Below are 24,014 nucleotides of genomic sequence, written 5' to 3' on the forward strand. Positions count from 1 at the left end.
ACTGTAATTAGAACATTGTAAATTACTTATTACGGATTTCGCGCCAACTCGTCTATGGGATTGGCATGACCCTCTCAGAATTAATGAAACTTTCTGGGCGTGAAGACCTTACCTAATTATGCAATTTGGCATACTTAGTTTTCCAAAAATTTATCTAGACTAACAAATATTTTTGACCATTTTTTATAAAACTTTTTCACTCGAAAATGGTAAGTCCTACAAAAAAGTAATCTATGGGAGTTTTAGGAAAATAATTGAATTTTCAGAAAAAAATACTAAAAAAATATTTTTTGAAATCCTACACTGAAAAAAATCGATTTTAAAAACTAAAAGTCGATTTTCTCAAAATGGTCATCTTAGATTTTGATGAAATGGTAGATTAATGGTAGATAAATATGTGCCCTACAACTCTTCCATACATTACAACTTGTGCATATTTAAGTCAAAAAAAAATTTCTAACAAAAACTTTTTCAGTATTTTGTTGAAATTAAGTTTATTTTTTTGTTCAGTGCAGAAAGCCAACCCAAAATAAAAAAAATAAATAATAATAATTAAAATGTTGAAAGAGTGTGTTAGAGGTCTTTATTTCAAATCAAATGTGATAAAACTTATGACATTTTTTGGCATTAAATTCATTTTTAATTCATCTGATCCTATACATGTACATTAGGGTGCCAATGAATTTATGGTAAAAAATTATAGGAGGTTGTGTTCAAGACACGACCGCATTTTTGACGTAGAACTACTCTGTAGTTTAATTCAAGTCGCTTGTTTATAACTGCGGATATTATTCTATAATGCTACGAAAATTTTGAAATAACCATTCTACCAGTTTGGTCGCACTGAAATGTTTTTTTTATTATAGAATCATTTGACGATAATTGTTTGATGAATCATTCTTGTGCTCGCAGAACAATACATGCTCGAGATAAACGCAGTTGTCATCCTTAGTGGAGAAAGTTTTGCTGCTGGCAAGCGAAACCAAATCACATACAAAATTTCAGAACTACGTTTGCTTTCTTGTTAGTCACCAAGACCCAAACTAAATAAACTCTTTCTGGTAATCTCAACAAACTCGAAAAGAGTAGCACTGCTTCATTATGATCAAGATTAGCGCAAATACAAGTCCTAGTCCCTCCCGCTATCTCCCCTCCTTGTTTATATTTATCATAACGGCTGCATAGTTTGTACCACCAAACGTCAATCACAGCATCAAAAAATTCCGATTGTTGCATCGTGACAGGGCCAATGCACACGGGAGCAGATACAAATGGGATTTCAGCGTAGAGAAGATGCATTATTTTTACGTACGGTTTATAAAGCACGCCCGTACGCACACAAATATCCATATATCGATCGCTTAAAGCAACTAAATATACACACACTTATCTCCGTTTTGAACTTTTCCCAACAGAAGCCCTTTCTGTTAATATTGCCGGTCTCGTTAAGCGTAGCTATCATCATTGGTCGAGAATGTTTCGCTACTGGCACGCGAAACCAAATCACAGACAAAATGCCAGAACATTTATTTTCTTGGTGAGCTGACGATATCCTAGCTTGATGATTCCCCACACAATTGTGTAGCTCAGAACCTTAATGTAATGGCGTCAGTTTGATGCAATGATTGCAATGCCAGAGATATCAGCGAGTGAATAAGTTGGCCGCGTCCACAGCTCAATCCGAAACGAAGACATGTGATGACGGAAAACAAGGGTATTCATTGCTTTGAATACAGAACGATACTAAAAGTTTGCCTACCTTCCTTGCTTGAGACTTTAAACATCTTCAGTTCATTCATCTCTAACCTTCAAAAAGACCCTTGGAAAACTTTACTTTATCCATAAACCTCCACCCCTATTGCCTTGAGAAGGCATTCGATCCCTCGCCGTCCAGCTCGCCCAGCAACGATGTTGTTCAGTCGATTTCCACACAAAGAATGAAAATTTGCCTCAGCGAGATCCACTGTTTATACTCTAGGCAAATATTCCACTTCGTTCTTCTTCTTTTCCTTTGTTCACGGAGACTTTACATCTTACGATTTCCCCTTCGTTGCTCGTCGATATGTTGCTTGTTATTGACAGCTCTGTTCGGAAAAGCACACAAATGGACAGAACCAATGTATGAGGAAATGGGAGTACTTCCAATTTTCATCAATTTAAACCATACAAAGATTATGGGATTGTAATGTATAGCATATTAAACAAATCTTAGGGAATTTCCGATTAGTTTGGTATGTAAATCGTCAAAATCCGTTCGCGGCAAAAATAGTTATTAACGTTAACTTTATTTCATAAAAACGTGACCTGTTTTCTGATTTGGCACCCTTAATGAAAGACGTAGTTCTACGTCAAAATCAACCCTTAAATTTCGAAAAGTTGCCCTATGCAAAATGTTCACCACCTCGAAAAAACACCCTATGCCAAATTTCAGCTCAATCGGACTCAAGGGAGAGTCGCGCAAAGCGGTCAAAGTTTGAGTTTTTTGAAAATCCAAAAATCACCCAAGGGGGGAGTAAAGGAAATCGGGGTTTTCGAATTTTTTATTATGCCAAATGTTTAAAATTGCATGAAACGTCGAGATCTAGCGTCATCTCCAAAAAATTTTTTTGTCAAAAATCGGCACTCTGGGACCTTTTTTCTGAAATACGAAACGAAAAGTATGGTTTCGGGTGCCAATAAAAATAGTTATCTCGATTTTTCATTCGGAAATACGAAATGTTGATTTACACGATAGTATGTCCCAGAGTGCCGATTTTTGACAAAAAAAAAAGATGACACCAGATCTCATGCAATTTTAAGACATTTGGCATCAATTTTTTTTTTTTCAAAAATCTCGATTTCCTTTACTCCCCCCCCCTTGGTTGATTTTTCGATCAAAAAACTCAAACTTTGACCGCTTTGGTTTTTTATGGGGTAACTTTTTGAAATTCAAGATGACCATTTTCATTAGCACCCTGATGTACATGTTACCTTATGTTCTAAGAGATACAATCATCATATCTTTCCTAGTTTTTCTTTTTATCTAACATTCTGAAGATTTGTAATCCCTTCTGTAACGACAGCACTTGAGCTTTATGATTGGGCAGTTTAACAAAGTGACAAATGTATCACGGAATTGAATGTCTGTTACTTATCCAAAGAACAGCATACAAAAAGGCAAGTGAGCTTGAGGAACCATTCAATCACGCGAAAACAATATCGGGAACACAAAAATTTCATTGCTTTATTCCTCTAAATGAAAATAAAATCGCAGCTAAAAGGTTTCCAAATGCAGTAGATGATCCCAAAATCTTCAAAATCTATCTATCTATATATATAAAAAAGGATTTCTGTCTGTCTGTCTGTCAGTCTGTCTGATTCTTATGGACTCGGAAACCACTGAACCGATCAACATGAAAATTGGTATGTAGGGGTTTTTGGGTCCGGGGAAGGTTTTCGTGATAGTTTGAGACCCTTTTAGTTTTTAAAATCGACTTTTAGTTTTTAAAATCGATTTTTTTCAGTGTAGGATTTCAAAATATAATTTTTCAGAATTTTTTACTGAAAATTCAATTATTTTCCTAAAACTAGATCCTAGATCACTTTTTTGTAGGACTTACCATTTTCGAGTAAAAAAATATTATAACAAAATAATCAAAAATATTTGGCCTTTTCCATATGTTAGTCTAGATAAATTTTCGGAAAACTAAGTATGACAAGTTGCTTATTTGGTAAGGTCTTCACGCCCAGAAAATTTCATTAAGTTCAGAGAGGTTCATGCCAACATCTGGTCGAGTTTGCGCGAAATCCGTCTTATATTAGGCTGTCAAAAAAGTCCTGCGGTATTTCCGCGAGGTGTCGTTGTGAGCGCGTAGTTCTAGTTGTATTCATTGTATCGAGTCATACTATAGCTTGTTGGAAAGGTATTTTTGCGCGCTATAATATAGTCTTTGACAGTGTTTTGTTTGGTTAAGTCGTTCGTGAGTTATAGTGTCGCAAATATGGAGCAAAATAAAGAGAAAATTCGACATATTTTATAGTACTACTATCACAAAGGCAAAAATGCATCTCAAGCTGCCAATAAAATTTGTGCAGTTTATGGACCCGATACAGTTTCCATTTCCACCGCACAACGATGGTTTCAACGTTTTCGTTCTGGTGTAGAGGTCGTCGAAGATGCGCCACGCTCCGGAAGGCCTGTCGTCGAAAATTGCGACAAAATCGCTGAATTAGCCGAGAAAGACCGGCATATTAGCAGCCGTAGCATCGGCCAAGAGCTGGGGATAAGTCATCAAACCGTTATTAACCATTTGAAGAAGCTTGGATTCGCAAAGAAGCTCGATGTATGGGTGCCACACACGTTGACGCAAAAAAACATCTTTGACCGTATCGACGCATGTGAATCGCTGCTGAATCGCAACAAAATCGACCCGTTTCTGAAGCGGATGGTGACTGGCGAAGAAAAGTGGGTCACTTACGACAACGTGAAGCGCAAACGGTCGTGGTCGAAGCCCGCTGAAGCGGCTCAGTCGGTGGCCAAGCCCTCATTAACGGCCAGGAAGGTTCTGCTGTGTGTTTGGTGGGATTGTCAAGGAATAATCTATTATGAGCTGCTTCCCTATGTCCAAACGCTCAATTCGGACCTGTACTGCCAACAACTGGACCGCTTGAAGGTAGCACTCATGAAGAAGAGGCCATCTTTGATAAACAGAGGCCGCATTGTCTTCCATCAGAACAACGCCAGGCCACACACTTCTTTGTTGACGCGCCAGAAGCTCCGGATGGGAGGTTCTTTTGCATCCGCCGTATAGTCCGGACCTTGCACCAAGTGACTACCACCTGTTTTTGTCCATGGCAAACGAGCTAGGTAGTCAGAAGCCACAAAAGAGGCCTGTGAAAATTGGCTATCCGAGTTTTTTGCCAATAAGGAAGCGAGCTTCTATAACAGGGGTATTATGAAGTTGGCATCTCGTTGGGAACAAGTCATCGAACAAAACGGCGCATATTTGACTTAAAACAGATGATTGTAACTAATTTTATGAACAAATGAAAATTTAAAAAAATATCGCAGGACTTTTTTGACAGCCTAATATATAATTACATTACTGATATATAGTTTATTGCGCATTGTGATTATGTTGGTCTCCCCGGAATATGTCGGTATGTATATGTTTGTATATAGTTTTGAAGTTCGATTATTTTTCTTATTTTAATAAAACTTAGTCTACAGGCTGAAATGTCATTTTTAATCTTTTATTGTGTTATCCGCAGCTACAATGCCACCCCTGTGGATAATCGAGACTCTGCTGCACCAATCTTTGTTTACAAAAAATGTAAACTAAAATGTCATCTTTTAGGCGCGCGTTCCATTGGCACAATTGCATTAGTGTTGCCCGATATATGACCATCAATAGTCATATATGACTAGTGTCAAATAACCTTGGATTCTCCCATCAATGCTCCATCTCGGATGACAATTGTCTATCCAAACTGTCTTTGTTATTTGATATGAGAATAGTTTTCCATTATTATTATTATTGTTCGAACATTTTAATAACCCAAATACCTCGGAAATTTGAATAATCCATCCACTCAATTGATCGTTAGTGCGAATTAATTTCCTACATACCATAATGCTCAATATTCTCTTGAAACTGTTTGTGCACTATTTTTAGTGCTACAAAAAGCAATTGTCAAAAATCCATTAAATTACGTCGTCGGACAAGTGGAAAGCTATGTCGGCCTGTGTATAATTATGTGCCTAATTCACTTTAAAAATAACTAGAAGCTCGATGCTGCGCGCCTCCGTATGGGGAGAGCTATGACACGCTTTTGCTTTGGTCGTGTTTCGTTGTTTTTAATTGATAATGGAAGATTTGCTCTTGAAATTATGAGCCGAGTCTTCGAGAGTTCGCTGCTTTCGTAATGAAGTCGATGAAACTCAATGTTTGGTGTTGATGGGATAATTATGTGTTTCATTAACATAAATGAACCTGATGAAAAGGAAAGCAGCCGTGGGGAATTGCAGCTTGTTGGCGCCAAAGAAAACTGATTTTCTTAAGTGTAATCCTGAAGAAGTGAAATGCTGGTTAAAGTGATCGATTCCGGTAATGGAATCTAATGAAATATGATAATTTTGAGTAACATATGAGGTAACAAGACACGTTATGTAAATAAACAAATAAATACCGTTTCGCTGTATTTTAAAGTACAAATAGGCTCGACGCAAATTAATGCTGATAGAACATATAGTGTGTAACATACGCGTTCAGAAAGCATTCAAATATGTGCACTTCCGGTTTGGACAAATTGTGAACCGAAACTTTTGAAAATAATGCAATACAATTTCCAGCAAAAAGTTTTTTCCGGTACAAAATTCATACGTATACATCTATATATATATAAATGGAGTGATGTCTGTCTGTCTTTCTGTCTTTCTATCTTTCTGTCTCTCTGTCTGTCTGGTTCTTATGGACTCGAAAACTACTGAACCGATCGACATGAAATGGGTATGTAGGGGTTTGATCGAAACAAAATCCATATACGCCTGCCAAAAAAGACGTCACCTCCGTGCGCTTAGTAAAAAAAACGTGAATGTGATAACGAAAAATAAATTTTGGGCGGGACGAAGTTTGCCGGGTCAGCTAGTCTTATATATTGATCGAAACAAAATCCATATACGCCTGCCAAAAAAGACGTCGCCTCCGAGCAATCGCAACCAAAACCGCCAACGCACAAATCACTGTTCAGATTTAATTGATATCAATTCGCCAGGCCTTCGTCCAAAAGTGTCACAGACCGATTGTGCAAGCCTTTCACCCATTATTTCTCCCCCACGATTCACCGTGTATGTAGCCAGCCAGTCAGATCGAGATGTTGGCGGCCTCTAGCACTACTAAAAGAAACGTTGAACTGTCTGTTGTTTATCAAAAGCCAATCGAATATAAATAACTGAACGAGATGTGTGGCCTTCCACTTCCTCTTTTGCTGTCACCAAAATGTAAACGAAAACATCTGCTCGGTGTATGAGTGTCTCGAATTAATCAATGAACATATGTAGCAGATACTACAGATCATAAAATGGACCATTCACCTCGCCATCTACAGAACACTTCTGAACAACCTTTTCTAACAAGTGGTGACCCGAAGGAATCTACTTTTATTCACACCACACTGTGAAACTGTGTCAGTAGTGTAAGAAAACAACCGTCACGTTTACAATAAACTCCATTTACACACCAATTCGACGGTCCGATGGAAACGACAATTAATAAAATTTCAAAAAAACCTGTCCTTGAACCGCGCTGCATCGAAAACATGAATGGAGCAAAAACACTTTGGTTGTACCGCATCACATATTGAATACGAATTCTCCTTTAGTCGTATCCTACGCGTTGCCCATGAGAATTTCGTTTAGCATTGAATGTCGTCTTCAAAAAAAAAATCGGCAATTGAGCAGAATATAAAAAGCCGAATTAACCTTCGATGACGACGGTCACCGGATAACATTTCCTTTTTAAAATGCACACTGCACAAATTTCTTCTGAATGAATCCGATAGAATTCGCTTTTTCCTTGAGACTCCACTCATGGTAACCATCTTAGTTGCTATTACGATTCCAAACCACATGAAATGTTTATATTTTTAGCATGAAGTTCAAGATGAACGTGTAGCAATGCAAGTTTAACCAGTTCGAGAGTAACATTAGTTGTGATTAGTTGCGTTGCTCGCGCAAAACGAAAGTCCAAGCTTCTCCCACGCGAAGTTGACAAAATCGAACTTCAAGCAACTTCCGGGGCAGGTGTTCTACCCAGCGACGGGTAGGGGAAAGGTGGAAAACATCTTCAAACTATGAATTAATCAGGTTCCCCAAAAATACCTAGAGAAACATTTGTCGTATTTCCTCAACAAAATACGACAAACTCGTTCATTTATGGTCGAATTTGGAAGACTTACATTATCGGAAAAAGACGATGGAATAAAATGCCGAGAACAACATGATAGTGGAATAAACGACATCAGAACAGAGGAATTATTCTACAAGTACACATTTACAAAATGAGGAGCGTTCATTTTTTTTAATACACGTTCAAAATTACGTTAAATTGGGGATAACTAAATTTTAATCGTTGCACCCTTAACCGAATGATGGATAATTCTTTGAAATTTACTTCGAGATTTACTGGGCTACTTTAAACATATCTTCACCTACCATTTCGTGTGTTTCGTCTAAGTTTTTTTCGGTTATATACATCCGTGTGCCAATGAATGTATGGGATAAAATTACCTTAGAATTTTAGAACGGGACTTCCTATAAAATGTCGATTTCCGCGAAAAAAAATCCCTATGCAGAATATCAGCTCAATCGAACTTTATTTACTAGTGTCAAAAAGACGTTGAAGTTCGATTTTTTGGAACATCAAAAAAATAACCCAGTGGTGGAGTACTTGAAATCGTAGTTTTCATTTTGCAAGAGGTCCCTTACCATACATTCTGCCTCGTATCCTGAAATAAACAACCCCAATCCCAGAAAGTCAAATTTTTTACCAAAAAAATATACGAGATAGCAGTACATCTCGACGTTCCATGGAATTTAAAAGCATTTGGTATCAACAAAGTTCTTTGTCACAATAGCAAATAAAGTCCGATTGAGCTGAAATTTTGCATAGGGCATTTTTACTTTCCCATTGGTTTATCACCTGGATACGAACTGCAAAAATAATGCAAAATGCAATTCAGAAAGCACAAACAATGATAACAATGACAAACAATAACGAACGGGTTATTAACTATCCGGCAAAACGATCAGGCACTCGATGTTTTTCAAATACCTTAGAGTATATGTTGACTCTAAAAGTACCTGGGGAATACACATTGCGTATTTGAAACAGAAATGCCAGCAAAGAATCAATTTTCTCCAAACAATAACCGGAACATGTTGGGGCGCCCATCCAGGAGACCTCATTCAGTTGTACAAAACAATGATATTATCAGTGTTAGAATATGGCAGTTTTTCCGATCAGCTGCCAGGATTCATATTCTCAAGCTGGAGAGGATACAATATCGTTGCCTGCGTATAGCCATGGGGTGTTTGCATTCGACACATACGATGAGTCTCGAAGTCTTGGCAGGAGTATCCCCACTTACTCTTCGGTTCACACAATTATCTTACAGATTTTTTATCCGTTGCAAGATTATGAATCTATGGTGATTGATAACTTCGAAAATCTACTTCAACAGACTACTCAGTCAACCTTTATGTCTTTATACCATCAGTACCTTACCCACGATGTGCACCCTTCACCAGGCATCTCCAATCAAGTTTGCTTCCCATACTTTATCAATTCCTCTGTCAATTTTGATCTGTCCATGCGACAAAAAATCCATGGAATCCCAGATCATCTACGCTCCAATGTTATTCCGTCGATATTTTCGGAAAAATATCAGAAAGTTAGATCTGATCAAATGTTCTTTACTGGCGGTTCATTGATAAACGGGTCCACTGGTTTCGGCATCTTTAATGAAAATTCCAGTGCCTCTTTCAAACTCAAAGATTCCTGTTCCGTGTATGTCGCTGAAATGGGTGCGATATACTATGCTCTAGGCATCATTGAAACACTGCCCATCGACCATTATTTTATTTTTTCAGACAGTCTTAGCTCAATAGAGGCAATCCGCTCATAACGATAAACGCTCATCTTATTTCCTAACAAGAAAAAGACATCTATTGAGTGTTTTGGTCAAAAATTATTCAAGATTACCTTAGCATGGGTGTCCTCTCATTGCTCGATTTCGGGCGCTTCAGAAGGCACACTTTTTGAAAGGCAAATTGCTTTTAACGAATTTTTTCACATTCCTCGTCAGCACATACTCGTTAGTTGGCAGCGCATGTGGAGTGAAGATGAGTTCGGCCATTGTCATCGAAGGAAGCAACCGACCAGCGAAGTCACGCAGCCTACCAACGCGACAGAAATTTTTCTACGAACTCTTCAAGGCAGACGAAGGCAGCGGTGGACAAGTGATATTGCTCATCTTACAACAACACATCATCCACAAATTCTTAGATATCACTTAGCTCTCTTTCAGAACAACGCATCGTTTACATCAGGTTAGCCGCTGCAGAAAATCCACCAGGCGCGCTTCTGAAGTTTCTTTAGGTCGTCTTCCCCAATTATGGGTGCATTGCTTATCAGTGTATTTAGATGTATTGTATTCAGATTTGAACTTGACATTTGAACTATTTTTTATCAGTAACAGTTACCTGAAAGGGACATCGATCATTTATACAATACTAACCACTCGCGATTCAAGAAAAAAACAAGCAGTCATAACAATCACAAACAAAAACTAGCGGAAAAAACGGTTCAACAATTATCTTCACACTCTACTTTCTCTATCCATTTTGCTAGCATCAAGTTCAATGTGGTTTCACTGTATTAACAAAGCAATTTAAATATTCCAACAGCTGGCCTTTAACAAATTATTGTAATATTTTTTTCTAACGTGTGCTACATGTTGATGGGATTAAAATCTTCGGCTTCATTCCTCATATACTCGCGCACTGGTCTCACAGACCGAAAAATCAATAATTCGTTCATTTCTCAGAAACCATCAACACTACGACTTTGCGATTCTCTCTATCTTCGTCATTCGTCGTTTGTCATCGTTACGAAGGGGACGTGTGTCCTTTTTATACCACTTTCGGTGGTATATGTCTTCAAATGTCTTCACATGGTACGAAAAAATGTCTTCACAGTCATATCGAAAAAACTAAAATTCATAGCTTACATTTGGACAAAAATTGATAGCTTATTTAATATATATATTAATTGACATTGTTATATATTTCACAAAACTAACTTGCCTTGAGGTTTTGAAGTTGATTTCAATAAATGTGAACAATGAACGGCGAACTTAATTTCATGAGTTTAGAAATGATAATTAGCCTGATATACCGTTGATTGGGTGAATATCGCCCCGGTTTTTCCACAAAAACGGAACTGTGATAACTCAATTTGTTTATTTCAGCTTTGAAGTTTTGGTTGTAGCCCAAACCATATCCATATAACTGATTATTGAAACGGTGTGTAACCGGAATACCTTCGTTTTGTGAAGTGGTCGTTTGAAAGATCTAGGTTAATCTATTGTACGATATAGGTCCAAATTAATAAAAATACAACGTCACAATTATTCAAATTTTCTAGTGCGAATGAACTAATGTCTTCTAGAGACATTAGAGGTCCCTCGTAGTTGAATTTATTCTATATACTTGTGGATTGTCTACTTGGAAAAGTTTGAAAAAAGCGAGTGAATGACCCCGAGACCAGCTTTGCGCAGTGGCGATATCATAACCATTGAGGTTAATGTGAGGTGTGATTATTGCTAGTTGAACACTAATAGCGAATTCGTTTTTGTTCAGTTTCAACCCCAGTGCCGCACTAACTGCTGTCAAAACGTTTTTTTATTCACTCAGTTGCGCACTCAGTGTCGCACTAGTTCGTCCCGAAAGCTGCTAGTTTCGCACTGAGATGCTTCACGGGTTGGCACTCGGGTTCACCAATACAACTATACTGAACTGTCAAGTTCCGAGTATTGTTTTGGAAAATCTAGAAATGAAGACTATGAAAATGGAAAAGCTACTGCTCTTGTTGTTGTATTATTGGAATCGTAATCCAATTCGGATTCTGATTTTGAAGAGTATAGTCGTGTAGACGGCATTAAGCCCCGTGTGCTTTCATTGGGAGGCGAAAATTATTATGGATATTCAGGAGGAATAAACATGCTCTCAAAATAAAAATTATGAATGAAAATTTACTTTAACGTATCGAATATTTATTTTATGTGATGAAATAAGAGGGTTTTTTTCCGATATCGCAGAAACATTGAACGAAAACTGTGTCTAACGATGATTTTATATTATAATAGTAATTATTTGTGGAACAAACAGGAAATGCTACGACAAATGGTTAAGTGAGTGTCAGGACTACATGTGTTAGGTAATCAAACAATATGAAGTAAAAAATGTCATTCAAACTTTTATATTTTTACACTGCACTTGGCCCTTCTTATCTGATAGAGAATAATTTACCTCAGAATCACTAATATCGCCACCAGACGTCGACACTGTACATTTGTCGTCGCAAATATAAACAAATCAGACTATATAACGCACACCAACAAACCACCGCATTCGTGAAACTGAAAACGTTTTTTTATTACAGAGTCAGTGTGGCACTGACTCAGTTTTAAAAACGAATTCGCTATAAAACAATCCGAGGCAAAAGTCCGTGTTGATTACTAATAACAAAAGTAAACAAGTAAAGCCGGGTTCAGACGGTGTGAGTAAGCATACGAGTCGGTCTAGCCAGTTACTGCAGTACAGCTACTCACACCGTGTGAACACATCATGCCAGTTAGTGTCATGTGTTATCCGGCGTGCGAGCTACTTCAAAGTTTTTTGAATTCACTCGCACTCGCATCTCTCAAAACGTCAAAAACAGAATTTAGCGTTCGAGTCAGGGATGCCAAATGTAAAGACATGTCTCTATTTTTAAGATATTCGAAAATATGCGAAGGTATTTATAGACTTGAAAATTATTGGAAAATCAAAAAAAACCCTCATAGTTTCTAAACGAAATCCTTGTTATTTTGATATGCACGCTGGCCGGGGACGCTTTCTTTTTGAGATAGTTTTCTTGAGAATCTCTAATATAGAATCACTATCAGGCACAATTTTCATTCAAAATTCACTCACAACTTGCAAAGAAAGCATTGTTCTAAAAAACAGAATACATATTCGATTTTAAAAAGTACATTTTCATTCAAATCTACCATCATTTTTATTTCACAAATTGGTACACGAAGCTGCTGGCTGGGCGAACTAAATAAAATTAAAAAAAAACTTTTAGGTTGTCATTTTTAGCATCACATACTTCCGAAATTATCTTAGCTTTCGAGATTTTAAAAAAATATCGCCAACAATCTGAACGATATTCCAGAAGCAAGGCACATCAATGTCGTTTTTTAATTTCACTCTTGCAGGTATAGCATCCCTCATGAGTGTATCTTGGCGTTGTATTTTTGGACCAATGAAATCCAACAGTGTTTCCACTAATTCAGGTGTTTTTCTCAACACTGCTCTGTACTCCAGAGGATCATCATCGTAGAGTTCCTTCAATATTGTTTTTGTTGCTCCTTTTCCTTGCATCCAATTCCTGGCCCAAATCCTTTTGCCTTTCTGCTTTTTCGGATAGTACCTTCAGTTCGAAGAAACTCAGCACAAAGTATTTTTATACACGGTCAGCGTGTATTTCGCGACAAAATTGTGCAACTAAATAAAATAAATGCAACTGAAAACCTGAGACGAATACGGATCGAATTCGGATCAATCATCTGTCAAATTCGGACCTGATTGCTGTTTCTGACTATTTGATGGACATTTGAAAAATCATCTGGCACCCCTGGTAAGCCAATGCTGCAGTATCTAGTTTCGCGTCAGCAGCTCACACTGTGTGAACGGACAAGGCGAGTCAACCAATTGTCAAGCGAGTTCACCGGGTCAGTAGCTGCTCATTCTCAAGTCAGCTACTAGCAACGTATAAATGAGCCTTAACACTGATTAAAAAAGCGATCGAATGACACTGATACAAAAGCCCTACTTCTTTGACGATCTTTTCACTTTTCGCTTTCGCTTTACACTGAGAAAAAAATTAGTACTCTTTTTTTATTTACAAAAAAAAATTAATTTGCAATATCTATAATTTATATATACTAGCTGACCCGACAAACGTTGTTTTGCCATAAAAATTATTTCTAGTGAATATGTTGGTTGTTAAATAAAAAATAACTAATGTATTGTAAGTGTGTTTAAACGTTTTAACGATCTACATATACGTGAAACGTTCGTTACTCTTGTGTTTGACATACCGAGGAATAGAGCGCCAAGTCGATGACGATTGAAAAACAAAACACAATCCATTCTTTGTATTCCATTCCCGATATATTTTATTAACGAATCTGAAGTGAAAAAAGGAATATATTTTTGTCGTAAAGTTTACAAATTAAATGAAGAACAGGGCTAGTGATTGAATTTTATTCATACAGCTCTCACTTCCACTACAGTCATTTTCGGTGTATTAATTTCAGTGTATCGGGGTGAAGTGGAAACGAAATATTCTCTACGCATACTGAAACATTGATTCTTTTGTTTCGTTCCTTTCCTCTTTCGTTCTCTTACAAGTATAAAAGCAGAAGCTTTCACTGACGATTAAAACTACTTGAACGGGTTATATTTATTTTCATTTCGCATGTTAGAGGATGCTTGCTGTTTTCAAACGTTAGTTTTATTTTGCCAAAATGGATCGTCGCGGACCGTATTCAAAGTTCTTCAATCACTTGTAAATGACATCTCTGTGATTTGGAATACTTGTTTGTTACAGAAAATATAATAAAATGAAAGACGGCACATATCGGACTATTCATTTCTCGAGTTTTTGGGGGCAAGAAATATTTCTATGATTTCTACCCTCTCTAAAGCCGGGTTCAGACGGTGCGAGTAAGCATACGAGTCGGTCTAGTCAGTTACTGCAGTACAGCTACTCACACCGTGTGAACACATCATGCCAGTTAGTGTCATGTGTGATCCGGCGTGCGAGCTACTTCAAAGTTTTTTGAATTTACTCACACTCGCATCCCTCAAAACGTCAAAAACAGAATTTAGCGCTCGAATCAGAGATGCCAAATCTTTACATTTTCTTTACATAGAGACATTTTTAAGATATTTGAAAATAAGCGAAGATATTTATAGACTTGAAAATTATTGTAAAACAAATAAAACCCTCATAGTTTCTAAGCGGAATCGTTGTTATTAAACGGTTTTATTTAGCTTGCCCAGTAATCTGTTTGTATGTTTGTGACATGTTTGTCTGTAGCGCTGACCCACATTAATAGAAATTTGACCCCCTTCCTGTTGACCGATTGATCAGAAATTTGGAACACACCTTTATCTCTGTAGTCATTACAAAACTGCGTATTTCATGATCTTGAAAATCCAAGATGGCGGCTGCTACAAAATGGCGGACTCCTTTCTTCTTCAAAACCTCATCAATGTGGGTTTTCCAAAACCCCATCAATATGGGTATCAAATGAAAGGGCTTGACTAGCAGAATACGGTTATTTAAGAAAAATGCAAATCCAAGATGGCTGCCACTACAAAATGGCGGACTACATATTTCCTCATAACTTCATTAATATGGGTATCAAATGGAAGGGACTGACTAGCAGAATAAAGTTATTTATGATAAATGTAAATCCAAGATGGCTGCCACTACAAAATGGCGGACTACATATTTTCTAAAAACCCTATTATTATGGGTATCAAATGAAGTAGTAGAACACGGTTATTTATGAGAAATGCAAATCCATCTAAATTCTACCAAATGGCGGACTACATATTATGTCAAAACACCATTAATATGGCTCTCAAATGAAAGGGCTTGAATAGTAGTTCACAGTAGATCATGAAAAATTAAAATCCAAGATGGCCGTAATCACAAAATAGCAAATTACTTTATTAAACGGTTTTATTTAGCTTGAGCTGTTCGTATGTCTGTAGGATTGTCCCACATTAATAGAAATTTGACCAATAGAAACTGACCGAATTTCTAAAATACCTTTTTCTCTGCTGTCATTTTAAAACTGCTTATCTTGAAAAATCCAATTTGGCTACAAAATAGCTGATTCCATATCATCTCAAAACAAGAGGTTGATTGAGATATGTGTATCAAACCAACGAACTTGACTTGGAGAACACACTGTGTATTTTCTTTTATTTTTTTTGTATTTTTTTTAAAGTAACTAATACTACTAACCCTAAGTGTTACAGGTGTGGTAGTGAAGCGCATCTGGCTAATGCATGTTCACATAAGAACTCAGTTTGTAATCACTGTAAGAAAATCGGTCATTTGCAAAGGGTGTGTCTCAGCTTTCCGGGCCACAACATTAAAAACAATATTAATTCGAGTAAGCAATACAAATATAAGACAAATTTGGTTGAGGAGGGTAATGAGTCAGACTCAGAAGAAGAGATTGATGAAATATGTGTAGTTGATGTTGGTAAACTTGATGATTCTAGAGCAGAACCTCTTTCGAAAATATTTTTGAAACTTAAAGTGAACGACGTATTGATGAAATTTGAGGTAGACAGTGGTTCACCAGTTTCCTTGATTGGGCTTGCTGACAGAGTAAAATGGTTTAACGACATTACGCTTAATGAGACAAAAGTTGAATTGCGTAGTTACTGCGGCAGTAAAATAAAGGTTTTCGGTACCATTGATGTAGATGTGGCGTGTAACGGGAAAATACAAGTCTTGCGATTGTTCGTGGTCGATTCGAAAAGGCAACCGTTGCTGGGGCGGGAGTGGATGCGTGCGTTGCAGTTCAATTGGAACGATGTCATGAAAAACTATCTTTCTAGTGTCAACAAAATAACGCTGCGTACACCGTTATCCGGAACGGTGAGAAATGTACTCGAAGAGTTCCCTTCAGTTTTCGATGATTCTATTGGAGAGATCACCAAAGTTCAAGCTTCGCTAACCCTGAAACCGAATAGCAAACCTGTATTTTTGAAATCTCGTTCAATACCTTTTTCTATTCAAGATGTTGTGGAAAACGAAATCAATCGGATGGTGGAAAAGGGGATCTTGTTGAAAGTTAACCACAGTGAATGGGCGACTCCGATAGTGCCTGTGATGAAGTCCGCCAACAAGGTGCGTCTGTGTGGGGATTTCAAGCTGACCGTTAACAAGAATCTGTTAGTGGACGAACATCCTTTACCGACCATAGATGAATTATTCGCCAACATGGCCGGTGGCGAGAAATTTTCTAAACTGGATTTAGCACAAGCATATCTCCAAATGGTTGTTAGACAGGAAGATCAACCAATACTCACATTAAACACACATCTGTAGTCATTACAAAACTGCGTATTTCATGATCTTGAAAATCCAAGATGGCGGCTGCTACAAAATGGCGGATCCCTTTCTTCTTCAAAACCTCATCAATGTGGGTTTTCCAAAACCCCATCAATATGGGTATCAAATGAAAGGGCTTGACTAGCAGAATACGGTTATTTAAGAAAAATGCAAATCCAAGATGGCTGCCACTACAAAATGGCGGACTACATATTTCCTCATAACTTCATTAATATGGGTATCAAATGGAAGGGACTGACTAGCAGAATACAGTTATTTATGATAAATGTAAATCCAAGATGGCTGCCACTACAAAATGGCGGACTACATATTTTCTAAAAACCCTATTATTATGGGTATCAAATGAAGTAGTAGAACACGGTTATTTATGAAAAATGCAAATCCATCAAAATTCTACCAAATGGCGGACTACATATTATGTCAAAACACCATTAATATGGCTCTCAAATGAAAGGGCTTGAATAGTAGTTCACAGTAGATCATGAAAAATTAAAATCCAAGATGGCCGTAATCACAAAATAGCAAATTACTTTATTAAACGGTTTTATTTAGCTTGAACTGTTCGTATGTCTGTAGGATTGTCCCACATTAATAGAAATTTGACCAATAGAAACTGACCGAATTTCTAAAATACCTTTTTCTCTGCTGTCATTTTAAAACTGCTTATCTTGAAAAATCCAATTTGGCTACAAAATAGCTGATTCCATATCATCTCAAAACAAGAGGTTGATTGAGATATGTGTATCAAACCAACGAACTTGACTTGGAGAACACACTATGTATTTTCTGCAATCCACTCAATATCGGTATCAAATGAAATTTTTTGACTGATAGAATACAGTACAATGGCTTTATTGTAGAGAAATATTCTAATGAAACAGATAATGTACTAAAAACTAGAAAATAAAATGAGTAAAAAAACTTTTTAAGTTGAACTGTTTATTCGTGATTAAACATAATAATGTACTAAAAGCTAGAAAATAATTAGGAAAGTAGCAGTTAGAAGTTATCACACCTCTCCTTCATTAGTCTAGGGCATTGATAAGACTAAAATGAAATCGTGGGGCACGTTGGATTTCCATTATCCACAATTAGTGACTTCATCATATGTCCCACGATTTTATTTTAGTCTTATCAATGCCCTAAACTAATGAAGGAGAGGTGTGATAACTTCTAACTGCTACTTGCCTAATTATTTTCTAGCTTTTAGTACATTATTATGTTTAATCACAAATAAACCGTTTAACTTAAAAAGTTTTTTTACTCATTTTATTTTGTTTTGCGCGCTGGTGGGACACGTTTTCTTTTTGAGATAGTTTTCTTGGGATTCTAAATATAAAATCATTATCGGGCACAATTTTCATTCAAAATTCACTCACAACTTGCAAAAAAAGTATTGTTCTAAGAAACAGAATACATATTCGATTTTTTTTACATATTCGATTTTAGTTTTTGAGGCGTATTTATTCCTCCTGCAAATTTACTATCATTTTCATTTCACAAATTGGTACACGAAGCTGTTGTCAAGGCGAAATAAATCAAATTTTGAAAAATCTTTTAGACTGCCATTTGTAGCACCACATACTTTCGGAACTATTTTAGCTATGGATGTTTTCGTGATTCTAAAAAAATATCCACAATAATCTGAACGATATTCCAGAAGAAAGGCACACCATTTCTAGTTTCACTCATGTAGGTATAGCATTCCTCATGAGTGTATATTGCGTTGTATTTGTGGAGCAATTAAATCCAACAGTTTTTTCACTTTTTCCGGTGTTATTCTCAACACGGCTCTGTACTCTCGGGGATCATCATCGTAGAGTTACTTCAATATTGTATTTGTTGCTTCTTTTCTTTGCATCCAATTCCTGGCCCGAATCCTTTTTTCTTTCGTCTTTTTCCGGATAGTACCTTCAGTTAAAAAAAAATCAGCACAAAGTATTTTTAAACACGGCCAGCGTGTGTTTCGCGATAAAATTGTGTAATGATAAATTCAACTGAAAACCTAAGACGAAAACTGCCAATAAAGAAGTCGATTTCGCATCAATCATCTGACAAATTCAGATCTGTTTGCTGTTTCTGACTATTTGATGGACATTTGAAGAATCGCCTGGCATCTCTGGTAAACCTGTGTCATAGTATCTAGTTTCTTGCCAGCAGCTCACATTGTGTGAACGGACAAGGCGAGTCAACCATTTGTCAAGCGAGTTCACCGGGTCAGTAGCTGCTCATTGTGAAGTCAGCTACTAGCAACGTATAAATGGGCCTTAAGGCTAAAAGGAATAGTCCGATTTGAGCTGTCTTCATTTCATTATATTTCCTGTATCAAACATGTATTTCGTGTTACGAACAAGCATGTTAGTTGCAAGTACACTGGATTTTTTATACGTTCTTTGCGTGATATTTTTTAGGCTATTCGCTCAAAATTACGCGATTTTTTTTATACGATTTGCTTGAAATTACGCGATTTTTTTACACGATTTGCTCGAAATTACGCGATTTTCGACTAGGTCTGCGCTTTCAGCGTGCCCACGCAGAATTGCGAGTGCACGCACAAACGCATACACAACGCCGGAAGCACGCTCATATCAAATGCGTGCACAAACACGCACACGCAAACATGCACAAACATGTGCACAAAAACACGATGTGCACAAACACACAAACACCCAAAAACGCGCGAACATACACAAACACCCACACAAATACACGTGCACGCACAAACACACCCATACATGCGCGCACACAAACAAGCACAAACATAAACATCGGGCTGTCGAATACTCGGCTATCCGGACTCGCAGCTGACCGGTATCCAGTACCCGACCAAACCACTATCCGTTTCATCACTAATTTCACGCTTACAACTAGCGTCGGTAAATAATTACTCCTGCAGGCATACTACAGGGTGGGCCATTTAAAGTGAAAGGATTTGTTTTTGCAATAGCAAAGTAAAGAAGTGGAATTTAAAAAAAAAATTTTGAAATTCATTTATTTTGGTCCAAGGAGATTTGTTCTAACTACTTTTTGATTATGATATTTCGTAAATGACCGCCTCTGGCCTTGACCGCAAAATGTGCCCTTTTTTCGGCATTTTCCATCACTTTGCCCAATGTTTCGGCCGATATGGCAGCAATTTCTTGTCGGATATTGTCTTTCAGTGCAGCCAGGGTCCTTGGTTTACCAGTGTGTACCTTGGATTTTAAATATCCCCATTAAAAAAAAAGCCAGGAGGCGTCAAATCAGGTGATCTCGGTGGCCAGTCATAATCGCCGTTTTTCGATATTAATCTTCCGGGGAACATTTCGCGCAATAATTTGGTCGTGGCAGCCGCTGTATGGCATGTAGCGCCGTCCTGTTGGAACCAGTAATTGTCCAATTCATTTTCACGAACAAATGGCAATAAAAAATCGGTTATCATTGTCCGATAACGCTCCCCATTCACGGTTACCGTTGCTCCATTTTCGTTTTCAAAGAAGTACGGGCCGATGACTTTATCGGCATAAATGCCATGGTTAAAATTGTACTGAAATGACGCTTCCAACGCGGTATGACATTTGTTAATCTGACATCTCTGTCAAAAGTTATGGGGTTGCCAGATGCTTCCACTTTAAATGGCCCACCCTGTACACAACCCTCACTGCACCGTTTCCATTAGTTTCAGTGAATAAAGGCCCATTTATACGTTGCTAGTAGCTGACTTGACAATGAGCAGCTACTGACCCGGTGGACTCGCTTGACAATTGGTTGACTCGCCTTGTCCGTTCACACAGTGTGAGCTGCTGGCGAGAAACTAGATACTACGGCACGGGTTTACCAGGGATGCCAGGCGACTTTTCAAATGTCCATCAAATAGTCAGAAACAGCAATCAGGTCCGAATTTGTCAAATGATTGGTCCAAAATCGACTTCTTTATTGGCAGTTTTCATCTTAGGTTTTCAGTTGAATGTATCATCACACAATTTTATAGCAAAACAAACGCTGATCGTGTTTAAAAATACATACTTTGTGCTGAATTTCTTTGAACTGAAGGTACTATCCGAAAAAGCAGAAAGAGAAAAGGATTCGGGCCAGGAATTAGATGCAAAGAAAAGGAGCAACAAATACAATATTGAAGGAACTCTACGATGAGGATCCCCGAGATTACAGAGCAGTGTTGATAATAACACCTGAACAAGTGAAAAAACTGTTGGATTTAATTGCTCCACGAATACAACGCCAAGATACAGTCATGAGGGATGCTGTACCTGCAAGAGTTAAATTAGAAATGACATTGATGTGCCTTTGTTTTGGAATATCGTTGGGATTGTTGTCGATATTTTTTAGAATCTCGAAAACATCCATAGCTCAGATAATTCCGAAAGGATGTGATGTTATAAATGGTAGTCTAAAAGATTTTTTTTTAATTTTATTTATTTTGTGAAATGAAAATGATAGTCGATTTGCAGGTGCAATAAATACGCTTCAAAAATTTTAATAATGAATGAAAATGTACTTTTTTAAATCGAATATGTATTCTGTTTCTTAGAACAATACTTTTTTTTGTAAGTTGTGATCTGATAATGATTCTATATTAGAGATTCTCAAGAAAACTATCTCAAAAAGAAAGCGTGCCCCGCCAGCGTGCAAAACGAAATAACAATTATTTCGTTTAGAAACTATGAGGGTTTTATTTGTTTTTCCAATAATTTTGAAGTCTATAAATATCTTCACATATTTTCAAATATCTTAAAAATAGAGACATTTCATTACATTTGGCATCACTGATTCGAACGCTAAATTCTGTTTTTGACGTTGTGAAGCATGCAAGTGCGAGTAAATTCAAAAAACTTTGAAGTAGCTCGCACGCCGGATCACACATGACAATAACTGGCATGATGTGTTCACACGGTGTGAGTAGCTGCACTGCAGTAACTGACTAGACCGACTCGTATGCTTACTCGCACCGTCTGAACCCGGCTTAAGTTTCGAATGCAGCAAGGAAACATTCATTTCTATACAAACTGCCACAATACATGGATGCTTCAAATTAATTTCCAAGTGACGATTTCCAACGTCGCTTTTGTTTGCAGAATGAAAGGAATCAAGGCCCTGATGAAGAATATCTAAATAAATTTCGTTGTTGCAAATGTATTTGTTGCTCTTCATCGAACCACTGAACTCAACATTCATATGAGCATTAAATGTTTTGCTCAGCTGAGGCGAATATGGCACTGCCGAACGATTTTCCATGTCAATGTATGTGTGTTAATTTTCATGAATGATTGTCTGTCTATATAAGTTTTTAGTCGTTAATATATTGGGCATCCACCTAAGGTTGCGGTCGTGTCGTTGGTGAAATCTTTAAGAAAATGCATTATACATTTTCCGTCTGCCATGCAAGGCTATAAAAGTTTTAGATTACCGCACGGTCATGATCCAATAACAATATCTATCACCTGAACAATATCGAACAATCACCTGACCTGACCTGAAGGCAATTTTAAGTTGTTGAAATTTGAATGAAAATTTTTATTCGATGTTGTTTCAATACTTAGTGGACATAGTCCTGTACCTAACTTAACTATTCGTCTATTGATGTTCTTGCATTTCAACCAAAATATCATTCAGAATATAAAATAATTATCAGAGACTATTCTCGTTCAAGATACCTGTATAGAATATAATACTACACAGAACACACAATAGAGCGTGTTTATTATTATACTCGAAAAAATAACAATTTACACTTCACAGAAATGGAACACTAAGCTCAATGATTGGAATTTTTGAGTAAATTACACAATCGATCCTCAGGGCGTATTTTGTCGATTATCCAAATTAAAAATGTGCATATGAGGTAATCCTAATTTTTTGTAATTTTGCCATCCAGCCGAATAAATTCAGCAAGGTGTGGATCCAAATACATGTAACGTTGTAATGAATCTCATTCTACATTTTATTATTTTTTTTGTTTGAACACACTTTTTGTAATATCATGACAATGCATGTGTTTGGACCTGGCAATATCGAAGGCTGCGTCGGCGTTGCTCATGATAGCATCTGACATGTGAGTATATTTTTCCTCACACCGCTTCAGGTTGTTTAGAATCGCAGTCGTTCGCTCTCTACCTCTATATCGTTCGCAATTCATTCTACGTTGAGATGGTGAACGTTAGGAACATTAGAAACATTAGTACCATTGAAGAAGTAGATGGAGAGTGTCGTTTGAACGGTGGGAGTCAACGATGAATTCCGGATTGTTGTTTCTTCTTCGAATCACAAATTCTCGCGTCACTGTGCAGTCGCCTGCCATAACTCCAGCAGTGTATCCAACTACATACGCATTGAATGGTTATTGGCGCATGTGAGGATGAATGTGTTCAATGAAGTGAACTTAGTGCCATCTGTCATTTAACAACGTAAATAAATTCGCTCTCTTTGACAAACTACGGGTCGAATTTTGAATATTATTTTTTTTATTTGAATATTATTTATACCAAAATACTAAAATCGTGATTAAAAATAGGAGATGGGGGTAAACCTTTGAGGTTATATGTATTTTTATGCCAAATTTGAGAAAAAATTGAAATCAAAATTATTTAGATTTTTTTTGCATAGAGCCACCCTAATCGGTATTAAACATATAGTAATTGGTATCCTATCGGTATCATATATAGTTTACGTCCTATTCTCATGCCTACCAAGTTTTTCGGAGGAGTTCGACCATGTTTTCGAGCCGTTTCGGAGGAGTTCGACCACGAACATCGTGACACGAGATTTTTATATAAATTTATATATAAGATATATATATATATATATATATATATATATATATATATTATTTTTTTCATATTAAATAGAAGTCATGTAAAGGGTGTGTCACATCAAATTGCATCACGGAAAAAACGCTGTAGAAATTCGCCCAGTAGACCGATCCTTTTGAAAATTTTAGACAGTAAAATAAAAACTATTAAACAACTTTTGCCATTTTCTTTTTATTCATACTTCGAGCCCAAGCCCGTATGCTCGCACCTTCCTCTTTACCCCGTCCATAAGGTTCTG

At 37.1% G+C, this 24,014-nt stretch overlaps 2 protein-coding genes and 1 pseudogene across 2 annotated transcripts in view; 2 read left to right on the forward strand and 1 right to left on the reverse strand.

Annotated features, from left to right (window-relative positions):
- Positions 1 to 24,014, reverse strand: part of LOC129767366 (reactive oxygen species modulator 1) — a 327,366-nt gene that overhangs the window by 191,677 nt on the left and 111,675 nt on the right. The gene's annotated exons all lie outside the window — the stretch shown is intronic.
- Positions 1 to 24,014, forward strand: part of LOC129767357 (peptide transporter family 1-like) — a 56,862-nt gene that overhangs the window by 11,347 nt on the left and 21,501 nt on the right. The gene's annotated exons all lie outside the window — the stretch shown is intronic.
- On the forward strand, positions 11,305 to 11,466 carry LOC129772175 (U4 spliceosomal RNA; annotated as a pseudogene).

This window comes from Toxorhynchites rutilus, chromosome 2 (genome assembly GCF_029784135.1).
Source record: "Toxorhynchites rutilus septentrionalis strain SRP chromosome 2, ASM2978413v1, whole genome shotgun sequence".
Lineage (NCBI taxonomy): Eukaryota > Metazoa > Arthropoda > Insecta > Diptera > Culicidae > Toxorhynchites > Toxorhynchites rutilus.